Genomic DNA, 14,333 nt, shown 5'->3' with positions numbered 1-14,333 from the left:
ACCCCTGGGGGTATTAGAGCTGGTGTTGGCCTACTAGTGGGCACGCTGGTTCTTGTCACAGCTGGCTTCAGGATTCATGGTGTCCTGAAACTGGTATTAGCCTACTGGTGGGTAGGGCTGGTACCTGGGGCAGCTGGCTGATGGTCCCAAAGTGTTCCAGAGCTTGTGTTGGACTCCTGGTGGCCTGGGCTGGGACCCAAGAGTTCCCAGGGCTGGTGCTGACATGCTGATGGATCGTCTGTCTCCTGTCATGGCAGGCTATGGGGCTGTGGTGGCCTCACACCTAATGTCAGCCCACTGGTGGTTGGTGTCAGGGCCCAGGGGTTTCTGAGGCTGGTGACCACCCACTGGTAGATAAGACTGTCTCAGGGTCACTGGCTGCAGGGTCCTGGTGGTCCTGGGGCTAGTGCAAGTGCACTGTTATGCACGGCAAGGTCTTGGGCTCTCTGGTGGACAGGACTGGGTCAGGATAGGCTATGCAGGCAGCATAAGGCATGCTTAAGGCAGCAGGCCTGCAGGTGAGTGGGGCTGTATCTCCCCCCAGCTAGTTGCTTGACTTGAGGCATCCCAATAATGGTGCCAACAGGCTGGTAGGCAGAGCCAGGTCCTGATGCTAATAAGCTAGAGGGAAGATTCCAAAATGGTGCTTGTCAGAACCAGTGTCCTCATCATAGAAAGTGCTCCTAAAAATGGCTGCCACCAGTGTCTATGTCCCCAGGGTGAGCTCCAGTTTCCTCTCACTTCTCTGGGAGGTCCTCTAAGATCAGCAAGTGGGTCTGACTCAGGCTCCTTTCAAATTACTGCTTCTGCTCCATGTCTTGGAATGTGTGAGATTTTATGTGCACCTTTTAAGAATAGAGTCTTTATTTCCCCCTGCCCTCTGGCTCCCCCAAAAGTAAGCTCTTCTGGCCTTCAAATCCAAATATTCTAGAGGCTCATTTTTCCAGTGGAGGACCCCCAGGCTGGGTAACCTAAAGTGGGGCTCAGACCCCTGGCTCCTGGGGTAGAACCTCTGCAATTGTAATTATCCTCCTTTTTGGGTCATCTGCCTAGGAGTATAATTCTTGACTATATTGCATCTCTGCCCCTCTTTCCCATCTTGTTGTAGTTCCTTCTTTATATCTTTAGTGGTAGAGGATCTTTTCTGCTAGTCTTCTAGGTTTTATTATCAACAGTTGCTCTTTAAATACTTGTAATTTTGGTATGCCTGTGGAAGGAGGTGAGTCAGGGTCTTCGAACTTCACCATCTCAGCCCCTCCCCCTTCTTTACTTTAACCTTTTAACACAGCAAATGTTCCATATTTTGTATCTGTTAATTCCAGTTTCTGAATTTCTCAGGGAGGCTTAAATACTTTCTTTACTTCTTTTTTCTTATTGTCATTCATTATGAACACTTTTTTTACCTATTTGGCAACTATTAATTTTGATCTCTTATTTTGTTGAATGTAATCAGTAGGAAACAAATACAAATGTCTTAAGAATAGGAATTTAAGGTACAATACAAAATAGAAATTTAAGGATATCATATATAAATTGTGATTATTAATGTAACCAACATAAAAACCTTCCAAAATATCAGATAAACAATAAATGAAAAAGAAAAGATAGAAGAAAGGCCTTATAATGAAGTATTTTTTAAAGGTTATAAAAACAGAATAAACTGACAAATCGAAACCTTAACATATATGTATATCCATAAATATAAATTAATTAAACTCAATTTTAAGAAAAAATATTTTATAATGAAGCAAACCCCAAATTTATGGTGATTATAATAGATACAAATTAATTATTTCTAAATTTTTGAAAATACATTAATACTTTGATTTCTAAAAATATATTATGCTCTGTTCTCTGAAAAAGTCTCCTTCAAAATATACCTAGTTCATGAAAAAATTATAAAATTGTAATTTCTAGGGTACTAATGGCTCATTAGAAATTAAAGAAAATCTCTAAGGGGTAAAACAAACAAAAAATAAACAAATAAATAACAAAGATGACAACAATCCAGGAAGCAAAACAGGCATGAGGAGAGATAAGTAAACATATAAGACAGGATCTTCTTGAATGCAAACACTGCTATGATCATCTGCTTTACCTTGGGCAGAGTAGGGAGATGAACTCCAGATTCCTCCGTTAAAGTAGGGACTCTCAAGAGGGATTAAATAGCCTCAGGTTGATGTCAGCATGTAAGACCCAACAGAAACAAATCAAATCTTCTGGTCAAAGAAAAATAAAGACTAAATTAATCCTTTGGTGAGATTCAATAGAACATCAGGCACAAATGAGCAACATTAGGAATCAAAAGGAAACCATAAGTAGAAATCAAACAAGAAAATATCTAAAATAATTTATGAATTACCATATACAATATGTTTAAAACTCAGGAAATTCTAGAAATTATAAATTACTGAGACTGATGTAAGAAAAAAATAGAAAGCCTGCAAAACACTATAACCATTAAAGCAATCAAATTAATAGTTAACTAAAATTGCACAGGAAAGACAAATAGGCAATAAACATACACAGTAAAAAAAAAAAAAAAAATATTAGATATGCTCCACTTCATTAGTAAGTAGGGAAATCTAGATTAAGACCACAATTAGATACCATTTTACACCATGAGATTGGCAAAAAAATTAATGTCTAATAATATCAAATGTTGTAAATATTTATTAATGAACCTTGGCACATTGCTGGTGGGATTGTAAATTAATCCAAGCATTTTGACAAATAATTGGGAGTTATATTATAAACTTGAATGGGTGCATAGTACCAACCAGCAGTCCCATTTATAGAACTTTCTTGTAGAGAAACTCTTAAGTACCAGAAAACAAAGGCAAAAATATTTACAGCAGTGCAGCTCATACTATCAAGAAACTGCTAAAAATCCAATGTGTGAAATATTGTACTACAATGAAGATGAGTCAATCACAAAAATATACAGCAACAAGAGTAAATTTATATTGAGCTAAAATACCATAGATGACCACAAACAATATGATTCCATTCTCAGAGATTACAAAGCAAGAAAACAAAATGTTATAATGTTTAATGAGACATAAGTGTGATTCTTCGTTCTTGTTCTTAAATTATATGTGGATTTCTTCTAGATCATCTAAATAGATAGATAGATAATTGATAGATCAATAGATATGCAAATAAGATTCAGTACTATATAGGGACAAAAAAATATTTATTAAATAACAAATAACCTGTGTTAAGATAAAAAATTTCTTTTTAAGTGTTAAATGAAACTAAATGTCTCCTAACCCAACCATACAAAATTTTCTACTTGAGGCATAACTTCATTTAGAATTCCAAGGTAAGTGTTCCTACTGATTAAAACTAACTATAACTTTAAAGCAGTGATAATTCCAAAGCTATTTGAATTGTTTTCAAGATTTGTGTGAAGTATATATAGACACTGAAATTCAACAAAAGAGGTGAAACAGAAAAATCTCAGTTCATTGAATTAATAAATGTCAATATATTCTTGAGAAATTACTTATATGACAGGCAGTTTTAGATGCTGAGGTTTTAATGAAAAAAAAAAGATAAATTTTGGCCTTAAAGACCTTTGTTGTAATGGGAGAAGATAGATAACAAAAAAAAATGAAATAAATAATTTGATGCAAAAATCATAAATTCAGTTTCAGCAAGTACGTTTTAGAAGCATATTTGAAAAATTAGTAGACCATCATTATGTAATACTCAGGAAGATAATGATTCAAAACTAAGAATGTTTTAATGTAATTAATCATATTACTTGATCTCAGGGGAAAAAAGATTATATCTGTAGACATTAAAGTGGTCTTTGATAAAATTAAATGTCTATTGATTTCAGAAAAAAAATACAAATATAAGAATTTATAACATTAGTAAATATACTTTCACCTCAGTCTCAAAGCCAACAGACATGAAAGGAAAACAAGAAAGGATTCTTAGCAAAGCCTAGGGCAAGGATACTGACTATTATCATATTTCTAAATACAAGCAAACATAAATATATGAGAAATACATTATAAGTATAAAAATGGTAAAGTAGGAATTTAAATGATCACTACTGGCAGGTAAAATGATTATCTGGAAAATTAAAGATAATCAACTGAGAAATCATTGCAACCAATGCAAGCAGTAAGGTAGTGGGATACAGCATAGAAATACGTAAAACCAATAAGCAAGAACATGGAATAAAGTAGAATTACATGGGATAAAGGAGATCCTTTTATGATCTGAAATACAAGAGGTAAAGTATGTAGAAATAAACTTTAAGACTTAAACGTCTTTGAAGGAATACAAAAGAAAGCTTGAACAAATGGAATGTACATTGTAATTTTGGATGGGGACTTTAAAACAGTAAATAAGTCAATTTGTCCATGTTAAACTATACATTTAATAATTTACCATTATACTCATAAAAATAACAATGCATTTTGTTTTTATTTATCTTTTTTATTTCAATAGAAAAGATGATTCCAAACTTTTTTAGTGAAAAACAATCAAGAATAGAATGGAAAAATATGAATCAAAAATAGTAATGACTATTAGGTGCAGAAAAAATACTGTCTGATTTCCCTTATATGAGGTACCTAGAATAGCCAAATTTGTAGAGTCAGAAAGTACATTGGTAGCTGCCAGGGGCCATGGTGGGGGGCTGGGGAGGGGGAATGGGGAGTTAGTGTTTAATGGGGATAGAGTTACAGCTTAGGAAGGCGAAAAATTCAAGAGATAGATGATGGTGAGAGTTGCACAACAATGTGAAAATACTTAGTGCCACTGAACTCTACAGTTAAATATGGTTAAAATTGTATGTTTTATATTATGTGACTTTTACCACGATAAAAAAACATTAAAAAATAGTTATGACTAGAGCCTACACCTACTGGATATTTAAGTAATTACAAAATTGTTAAATGGTATTGATATGTTACATGAACTGAAGACATTAAATTATTAGAATACACATCCTAGAAATAGACCCATATCCATACAGAAATTCAGTTATGACAAAAGTAAAGTCTAAAATACTTGGGAGAAATATTGGGTCTTTAAAAAACATCTTGGCAATATGTAGACATATGAAAAGAAATAAAAATTATTGTGCCTATACTTCAAATGTTAACCAGGAAAATTTCCAAATAATAAAAAAGGTTTAAATGTACAAAATACATCTAAAATGTAATGAAAGAAACAATGGAAGAATTACAGTATAACTTCTGAAATGGCAAGGTCCTTCATGATGTGTAAATAAATGCCATAAAGCATTCAACTTCTAAAACTACATCAAATTTTAAAAAATATATTATGGTCGTTTTGACATATTAAACATTGGCAATTCATATCACAGACACAAAGCTAATTTCCTTAATTTATAAAAGGCCCAACACATTGATGAGGAAAAGAATAACAACCCCCCAGGGCTTCTCTGATGGCGCCGTGGTTAAGTATCCGCTTGCCAATTCAGGGGACACGGGTTCGAGCCCTGGTCCGGGAGGATCCCACGTGCCGTGGAGCAGCTAAGTCCGTGTGCCACAATTACTGAAGCCACGTGCCTAGAGCCTATGCTCTGGAACAAGGGAAGCCACTGAGTGAGAAGCCTGCACACGACAAAGAAGAGTAGCCCCCGTTTGCCGCAGCTAGAGGAAGCCCACGCACAGCAAAGGAGACCCAGTGCAGCCAAAAATAATCAAATAAAAATAAATAAATAAATTTATAAAAGAAAACAACTCCCCACAATTGTGCAAAGGATATGACTGGACTGTTCATTAATCAAAAACTACTATAGATATTCAACATATTACCAAAATTCTCAATTTCAGTCAAAAATAATCTAAATGCAAATTCAAACTAGACTGGCATGCCAGTCTAGTTTGACAAAAGTCAGACCAAACATTTGATACAACTCTGTTCACCCGCTACTGTGGGAGGAAATGAGGAATGGAAATTGGAATAGCCACTGCGGAGCATATTGAAAGCTGCATCAAAGCAATGAATGAAGATGCATTTTAACCTAATAATCAATTCTGCAGATATACTTGCATATCTGTGAATTTTTGTATGTATACGTTTATTCATTGAAACATTATTTAAATTTAAAAAAAAAGACTGGAAAGCACCTAAAGGTCTATATGTAAGATTTACTGTAAAAAAACTATCCTGTATCCATACAATGTAGTATAAAGAAAAATAAGCTCTTATGTACTTAATGGAAAGATCTCCAACATAGGTAAGGAAACTGTAAAGTGCAGAGCAATGTCTATAGTAAGGTTACATTGATTAATTTATTATATTTTCTATGTATTTATTTACTTATTTATAACTTGGACTTTTTAAAACTTATAACTATATTACCTAAAATAATAAAATGAAATAAAGTAAAACTCCAGTGATTTCCCAAGAAGCATAATAATAATAAAAATAACCTTCAAAGAACATGAGAAAATTCAGGTTTAGCTAAGGGCCTGAATTGCCCATTATGTGTGCCCATCAAGATCCAACCAAGGTCTGTCTGATTTACAAAATAAAAAGGTGTGCCTTTTATGACACTGCTCTTCCAATGAGCATACCAAGGGCCCCTCAGACAGTGGGGATCCTGGGGCACTTCCCTATTCTCCCTTTCTATTAATTATGCTTTTGAAAGGGATTCTTAACTGAGCAGTAAGCTTCTTATTTAATAACTTATTTTCCTAGCAATACACGGTAAACTAAAATGACTTTTTAATAAGATAGTCTCCATTGCCAGAAAATTAGTTATTTAAGGGATTTCTCAGAACATGCATTAGCTATAACTGATAGAGTGGAACAGCTCTTATAATATGTATTCTCTGTGTGGAAAAATGAGTGTTTACAAGCCCAGGATTTAAAATGGGTCTCAGGTACATATTATTCATGATAAAGTTCCCTCCCCACCCTCAAATCTGTCTGCGAGGTGAGGGGAACAGCTTTAACTGGGTCCACATTTAATTTGAGATCTGTGACATAAAAAAGTTTTTCCTCCTATAAAACATGTTTTACTTGCCAAACGTAGTGTGAAAAGTTAAAGCAGAAAGGTGTTTTTTTTTTCTTTACTTTTACAGAAAGACATTTCAATAATTGATGTTAAGGATTTCCATGAATCAGGATCAAAAAACACATGAATCACCTTTTGTTTTATGAGAATTAAAGAGCAAAAGGGAACTGTACAGTAACTCCGCTTGGAGGTGCAGGGGGTTTTAGACAGATGAGGGAAAGGAATATAGGGTGGTGAAACTATACAATTGGAAGAAAAGTATAACAATTTCTCCCTTTAGCCTTTTCCCATTTCAGGGGATACAAACAATCATTAATGCCAGGAAAGTCTCCAGGCTCAGGTGGATCAAAGTTCATATGATTTGAAATTAGTTTCTGCAGAAGTTTGATGTTCTTGGAAATTTGCAATCCATCAAATCAGGTTAAGAAGAAATATCCAAAGGTAATCTACACAACAGTGAGGCATACCTATATCCAGGGTAATATTTTGATTCAGTCTTGGGATGTGATCTAAAGACATATTTTGAAGTTGAAAAGGATCCTAGAATTCACCTTATCAACCATTCATGGACCATGATACTTAGATAGAGTGGTTGTGAAGACTGGCATATACAAGAGATTCGAAACAGGATCGTGTCTGTGTTTCTCTCTTGTTATGTGTTAAAGATAAAGCTGGACACTGATTAAAGCTGTAAGGATAGATTTTATTCACAATAACTATTGCAATGGGGAAGAAGAGGGTCCTGCATGAACTGAGCTCAACTTCACTGAAACAAAAGGCTGAAGACTTTTTCAAGATTGGGGGTGCTAAGGGAAAGGCCCCCACCCTATTCCAAATCCCTAGTGGGCACTGTGAGAGCTTACGTAGAGGAGTGAACCCTGAAAGCACTCTCCACTGGGTATCCTCAAGGCCTGTACCAGCTCATGAGAACACTTTACCACCATTGGTCCTATATGGATGCACAGAGTTTTTAACATATGTAAAGTCTCACCAGCAAAACATGATCCAAGCTAAATGTCACTGTCCTCTTTTGTGGAACAGAAAAGCAGTGCTATTCCTAAACATTCTTTTTCAGGATTATAATTTGTGGGTCTTGTCTCTGTTCCAAGTGTGCAGGCAGCACCTGAGGTGGCAGGAAAGAAAGCTGGCTTGGGGTCACACAAACCTAGTTGCAAAATCTCAGCTTTATCAATTTCTTTTTACTTGTGTGATTTTGCTTAAAACATTTAAACTTTGTGAACTTGTCTTTTTACCTGTATTTATTGTATTTAATTCTCAAATACAAACAGTAGTAGCTATTTCAAGGGTCATTGTGAGAATCAAGAGATATGCATGAATTTAGTGAGGATTTGGCAAATAATACATATTTGGTTTTTATTAATGTGCTATTTAATTTATTAAGTATTTAATGTTTTAATGAATTATATATTGTTATAAAATACATAATTATATAGTTCACCCACTTAAAGTGTACCGTTCAATGTTTTTTATCCTTTAGCCAGATTTTGCCCTTCTAGCTCAGGGAGGTAAAAGAACTTTCATGACTATTCTTTTCATCCCCAACCATTGCCAAGCTCATTTTGCCAAAGGATCAGAAGAAAAGTTGTACAGTTACTTGTACAGCAGGATACCACTGAGAAGTAATAACCACCTTTTGTCCCTACTCCCTACTTCCTTTTACTGTATCCATTGTCTCAAGAATTTGTTCTCTAAGTACAAAATAGTTCAGTTATTGGCTTTTGCATTCCTAAAGCAGACATTCTGGCTTATACAATATAATCGGAATATTTCCTGAGCCAGCTTTTCTTTTCTTGCCCAAGAAGAAGTAAAGCCTTTCCAGAAAAAGGAGTATGGATACAGTCAGATCGAAGAGCTACAGTGTCAGATTTTCACGGGGAGGTTGCAGATGGGTCCCGTGCTCCCTCCCATTCTACCCCCACCCCCAGTGCAGCTCCAAGGCTGGGAAAGGGTAGTGGGTTGGGGATCTGGAAGTGGAAAGCACCAGTACTAACTTGTCACCTGAGGTTCTTACAGAGGTCACCTTCCCATCATGGCCTCAGAGCAGACCAGGCTGAGGCAAAGAGCCAGCTATACTCGGCATCCTGAATTCCCCAGGAAGTGCAAGACCACAGCTGGCCTTTCCAGGTCTTTGGGGAGGGTGCAGAGAGAGGAAGTCTGTGGACTCTCAGGGGCTTTGTGATCAGAACAAGGTGATCCCCGCTGAGGATATCAGCAGGCATCCTGGGACAGGAAGCGGATGGGAATACAGAAGTCTCAGGAGGTGCCTGAATGAACAGCTGAAGGAGAAAGAGCACCGGGCAGCCTGCTCACCTCTGCAGATGCCAGGTGAGGAAGTAGGACAGCCTCCAACCAGATGCATGCTCCTCCCCCATGCCATGGTGCTCCTTAGGAATTTAGATGAAATTCTAAGCAATCTCCTCCCTCTCATCACCTCGGTAATTGAGATGAAATCCTGGGTGCAACAGGGAAGCGAGAATACCCAGTATTGAATTTTTCTTGAAGTAAGTCTCTGAAAAAGAGAAGAAGCTGAAATTTAAAATATCAAAATTTTGACTCCACTGAGCTGGACAATTTTCAAACTTTTTACCTACTCTTTTATTTGGAATTTGGTGATGTATTGGTTGTAACTGAGTCTGGAAGACTAGTTTAGCTTTTACCTGCACAGTCATTTGGAAGCCATGTCCTGCCAGTGTTTTTTTTCCAGTAATGACTTAGGGCTTTGAAATGTCAAAAAGCAGAGGCTGGTCTTTCACTTTTGTGCACCTGTATATAGGAACTGCTCATCTGTTGTTTCAGTGATTTTCAGAGAGCATTTCCAGTCTCTCTTCTGGTGAGAATTTCCACTTTGCTCTAAAATTCAGATAATAGCTGGGATTGCCAAATAAATCAATTTTGTGTGAAGAGCTCTGGAAAGTACACCTAAAAAACAAACAAAAAACAAGGAAACAACACATAGACGCAAACCTGAAATCTAAGATTCTCAGAGCCAAACACAAACTTAGAGATCAATTTCAGTTTCCTCATTTTACAAAGAATGAAATCTTGATTCAATGAGGCATTTGAATTACTGAAGATTACCAAGCCGATCTGTCCCAGGGCCTGACTCAAGTGTCGATCACTTGACCTGTTTGTTCACTTTCCCCTACCATGCGGGTGGCACTCAAAGGAGGCTCTAATTCAGGATCTTGGCAAAGAAGAGTGATTTTCCCTGTGACAGCAAGACAGACATGTGGGAGATAGCAGCCTCCTCAGTATACTAGATACATTTAAAACACATTTGCATAAGCGTCAAAATGCCGTGGGTGTCTTGTGCTCTATATAAATTATAAACAGTAAATGAAGACTTTGGAAGAATGCCAGTGCATCAAAGTCAACACTCAGCCCATTAGAATCTATGCTCCGTACCTTTGCTTAAAAAAAACAAACAAACAAACTATAAACATTGCACGGTTCATCTGTGGGTAACAATGAGCACGTCCATACATGGTCTCTTCCTTCCTGAGGATAAAGGAGCAATTATCATTCTAATTTTATACATGTAGAAACTGAGACTCAGTGAAATTGTCACAAGCTATAAAGTGACCGAGCCAGGACTGGAATCTAAGTGTAAAGATTTTAACGGGATCATGGATCTTGACCCCCACAGCAGTTTTCTTCTGTCAGACAAGAATTATGCAGGATCTCGGGGAATCACCTGAATGTTATTTATTAGTTTGCTCTGGTAGAATTGCATAGGGTTTGGTTTCTGAAATCTTGGTTCTATCACTTACTGTCTTTGTGACCATGGCAAGATCCTTAACCTCCCAGAACTTAATTCACAGATTCATTAATTCACTGAGCTTTTATTATGTGCTTATTCTGTGCTAGGCACCACCAGGTGCCAAATACATAGCCCCAGAAAGGAAAATAACAATACTGCCCAGGCTTCATAAAGTTCCTTGTTTTCTAATGGGTAGAATGTGACTTAGAATTGCTGTCATGCTTACCTCAGAGGTCTGTTTCATGAACTGAATGAGATATTATGAATGCTTCATAAAACATAACATATAAATCTAAAGGGTTGTGATGAGTATACTTTACCCAAGGGCAGAAAGTAACAACCTGTATATTTTTCTTTATTTTCTAACCCTTGATTTTTTAATACTCCTAAGAAGGCCTTAGATTCTCCAGGCAAGTTAACAGGAACTGAATTGATTTTAAGAAAATGCAAAGTAGGTTGTTCCTTCTCAGTATACTTAGGCATTAGCTTTCCTTTGTTTGAAGGAAACAAACAAAAAGGTACTGCATTTCCTTTTGTTTGAAATGCAATAAAACATTGCTTTCCTTTTGTTTGAAGGAAACAAAAAGGTATTTCATTTCCTTTTGTTTGAAATGCAATAAAGCATTGCCTCCAGAAGTTCTGGCAAAAATTTGATCTCTTACCTGGGAGCGTACATGATTTCAGTGCAGGAAACAGAAAATATTGAAGTGTTTACCAGGAAAGGATTCAAGATAGGGAATTAGGTGCTTACAAAACTGGGAAGGCTAAGTAAGCAAGTTTGGAGTGAGTTCCAGAGTAATACCAGTCTCTTCCACTAGGGGAGCACCTGCCTCCATGAGCTCCACCATCTATTCTGGAAGGAGGCTCACACGTGTAAATATGGTTGTAGGAACTGAAATCCTGGGATCAGGAAACTCCTATGGCTTCAGCTTCTCAACACTGAGAAATCTGGAGAATAAACACTGAAAAGCTGCTTTGAGAAGACCTCATGCATCCACTATCTTGTTAGCACTAACAACCTGGGCCTTAGGACATGGCCTCTGACCCACTCCTGTCTCCCAAATATCTCCTGAATTCACCTAGAATCCTAGCAGCAAAGGAAGCTGTCCAAATGAAGTTTATAGCTTTCCAACCTTTCCAGCTTGAAAGAAGATAAAATGAACGATGAATGAGCCAATCTTCAATTTTTCCTTTGCCAATTCCAGTTTCACCACTGAGAATGAATATATGAGGTCTTGGATAGAAACACAACCTCGATTTCTCTCCCTGTGAAAAGGAAAATATACACCTTTCTCATTTTACCAGATTGTTATATACAGTCTAAGAAATTAACAAATGTGAATACACTTTGTAAAGGGCTACAGAAAAGAAAAGTTGCCAGGTTTTTTGTAGCCTTTCTTTATTTTGTGTATGCTATTTTTTTCTACTTACATGTATGTGAGTGCATGTATCTTTCTTTTTCTCTTTATTCTATGCAAATTGGAAAAGAGCTCAAAGATCAAAAGCTACCTGAGGAGAATTGGTAAGGAAGAATGGGGAATCTCACATTAATGAATAGAAAAACTTCTTAAACTTAATAAAGGAAGACTGCCTGCCCAGCTTTGTGTGTACTGTGACACCTAGCACAGTCCCTGGAAGGCAAAGACGATCGTAGAGCCATTTTGGTATAGTGGCTGCTGTTCGAAATCAGGATGAGAAAATTCAAACCCTGGTATCACCTCTCCTTAGTGGTAGGTTATGCAATTAACTTCCACAATAAGAGTCAGGCTTCTTATTTACATACAGGGTAGCAATGTTTCCTTCACAGGATTTCTGGGAGGCTGGAATAAAATGGCATTACAAAATGGATTTGTAAGTTCAATACTAATCACGTGCAAGAAAATATTGAAAAAATTGGCATAAGAACACTGAATCACTAGAATAAACGAAGGGGAATGTATGTTAGAGGCAGACTTTTTTTCTCAGGTGCAGTCCTCGAATAACAAACAGCTACTGGCTTGCATGGGTCTATTTGAGACCCCTCAGATAATAGTGAGGAGAGAGCTGGAAAGGAAAGAGCACTTAGGAGAACTCTTAAGTACCTGGGACTGTGATTTCATAAGTAAGCTTTTATTTTCAAAATAGATGTATGAGGTAGGTATAATTTTTTTTTTTTTTTTTTTTTTTTGGTTGCAGAAACAAACTTTGAAATGCTAAATGGTGCAAGGTCACTTAAGCACTGAGTGGTAGAGTCAGATTCAATCAAGATTTATCTGACCTCCAAGCCTGTGTTCTTTAAACCATACAATTCTGCCTCTGAGTAACAAAGCGATCTCATTTAAAAGAGTCAAAATGGTTTAGCAAATGCTCAAAAAGCATTTTCTGAAGAAAGTTGCTGAATTTTCCAGAGCTGGCTCTAGGGCAGACCACCTGGTTCTGAATTCTGGATCTTTCACTTGTCAGCAGTGTGGCCTTGGGCAGCTAGGCAGTGACTCTGTGTCTCAGCTTCTTTATTTCTAAAAATGGGTTTAAATTAGTAACAACCCCATAGGCATAGTTTGAAGGTTAAGTGAATTAATACCTAAAAAGAGCTGAGAACAGGGCTTGTCATAGTGTGAACCCTGAATAAATGTTTGATATGATTAGGAAAATAACAGTGAAAAGACTGAGTGACACGATGAGCCCTGATATGAGCCCCCAGCACCCTCTCTTTAGCTCTCACTAAGAAAACCACTTGAAAGAGAACCCCTGGGCTTTAAAATCAGCCAAACTGCTCAAACAGAAATTCAGCCACACTGAGAAATGCCAAATAACCCATGACTAGAGCAAGAATGGATTCACTCACTGCACTTTTACGAAGTACATGTTAAGAGACTTCATATTCACTTGTTGTCCACGAAAAGAGTAGTAACCACAAATAAAGGTAAAATTCACTAAGTCCGGTATGAATAGTCTTTGAAAGAAGATAAGTAACCATCAGGAGGGGATTCGTGTTTATCAAGGTACTGCATGCCATAAACTTGATATATACATTTTCTTTTAACCTTCACATCAACTGTATAAAGTATAGATGGTGATTCCTACTTCACAAATTGTTACACTGTGTATGAAAAAATTGATTTGTCAGAAGTCCTAGAGTTATCAAGTGGAAGCACTAAGACTTCGACGTATGTCACTTAGATCCTAAAGCCTACTCTTCCCATTATGCCACTATATCCCAATGGGTATTGTTTAACACAATAGTTTTGCAAGATGATTCTTAAAAGAAACCAAAGATTTCATGGTAAGAAGGGGTTAAATCACAGTAGCTTTTTCCTATTAGAGGTTCATTCTCCCTAGCCCAGGTCTTGACAAACTGTCACCTTTTTTTAATGCATAAAGTTTTATTAGACCACAGCCATGCCCCTTCTTTTGAATGTCATCTATGGCTGCTTTAGTACTGCAATGGCAGAGTTCAGAGAGTTGAGTTGCAGCAGAGAATAGATGGCCTGTCAAGTCTAAAATACTTTCTATTTGACCCTTTACTTAGAAAAGTTTGTTAATCTCTGCTCTAGACTCTTC

Source organism: Physeter macrocephalus, chromosome 7 (genome assembly GCF_002837175.3).
Source record: "Physeter macrocephalus isolate SW-GA chromosome 7, ASM283717v5, whole genome shotgun sequence".
Classification (NCBI taxonomy): Eukaryota; Metazoa; Chordata; class Mammalia; order Artiodactyla; family Physeteridae; genus Physeter; species Physeter macrocephalus.
The sequence above is the reverse complement of the archived record's forward strand: the minus strand, read 5'-3'. Positions refer to the sequence as shown.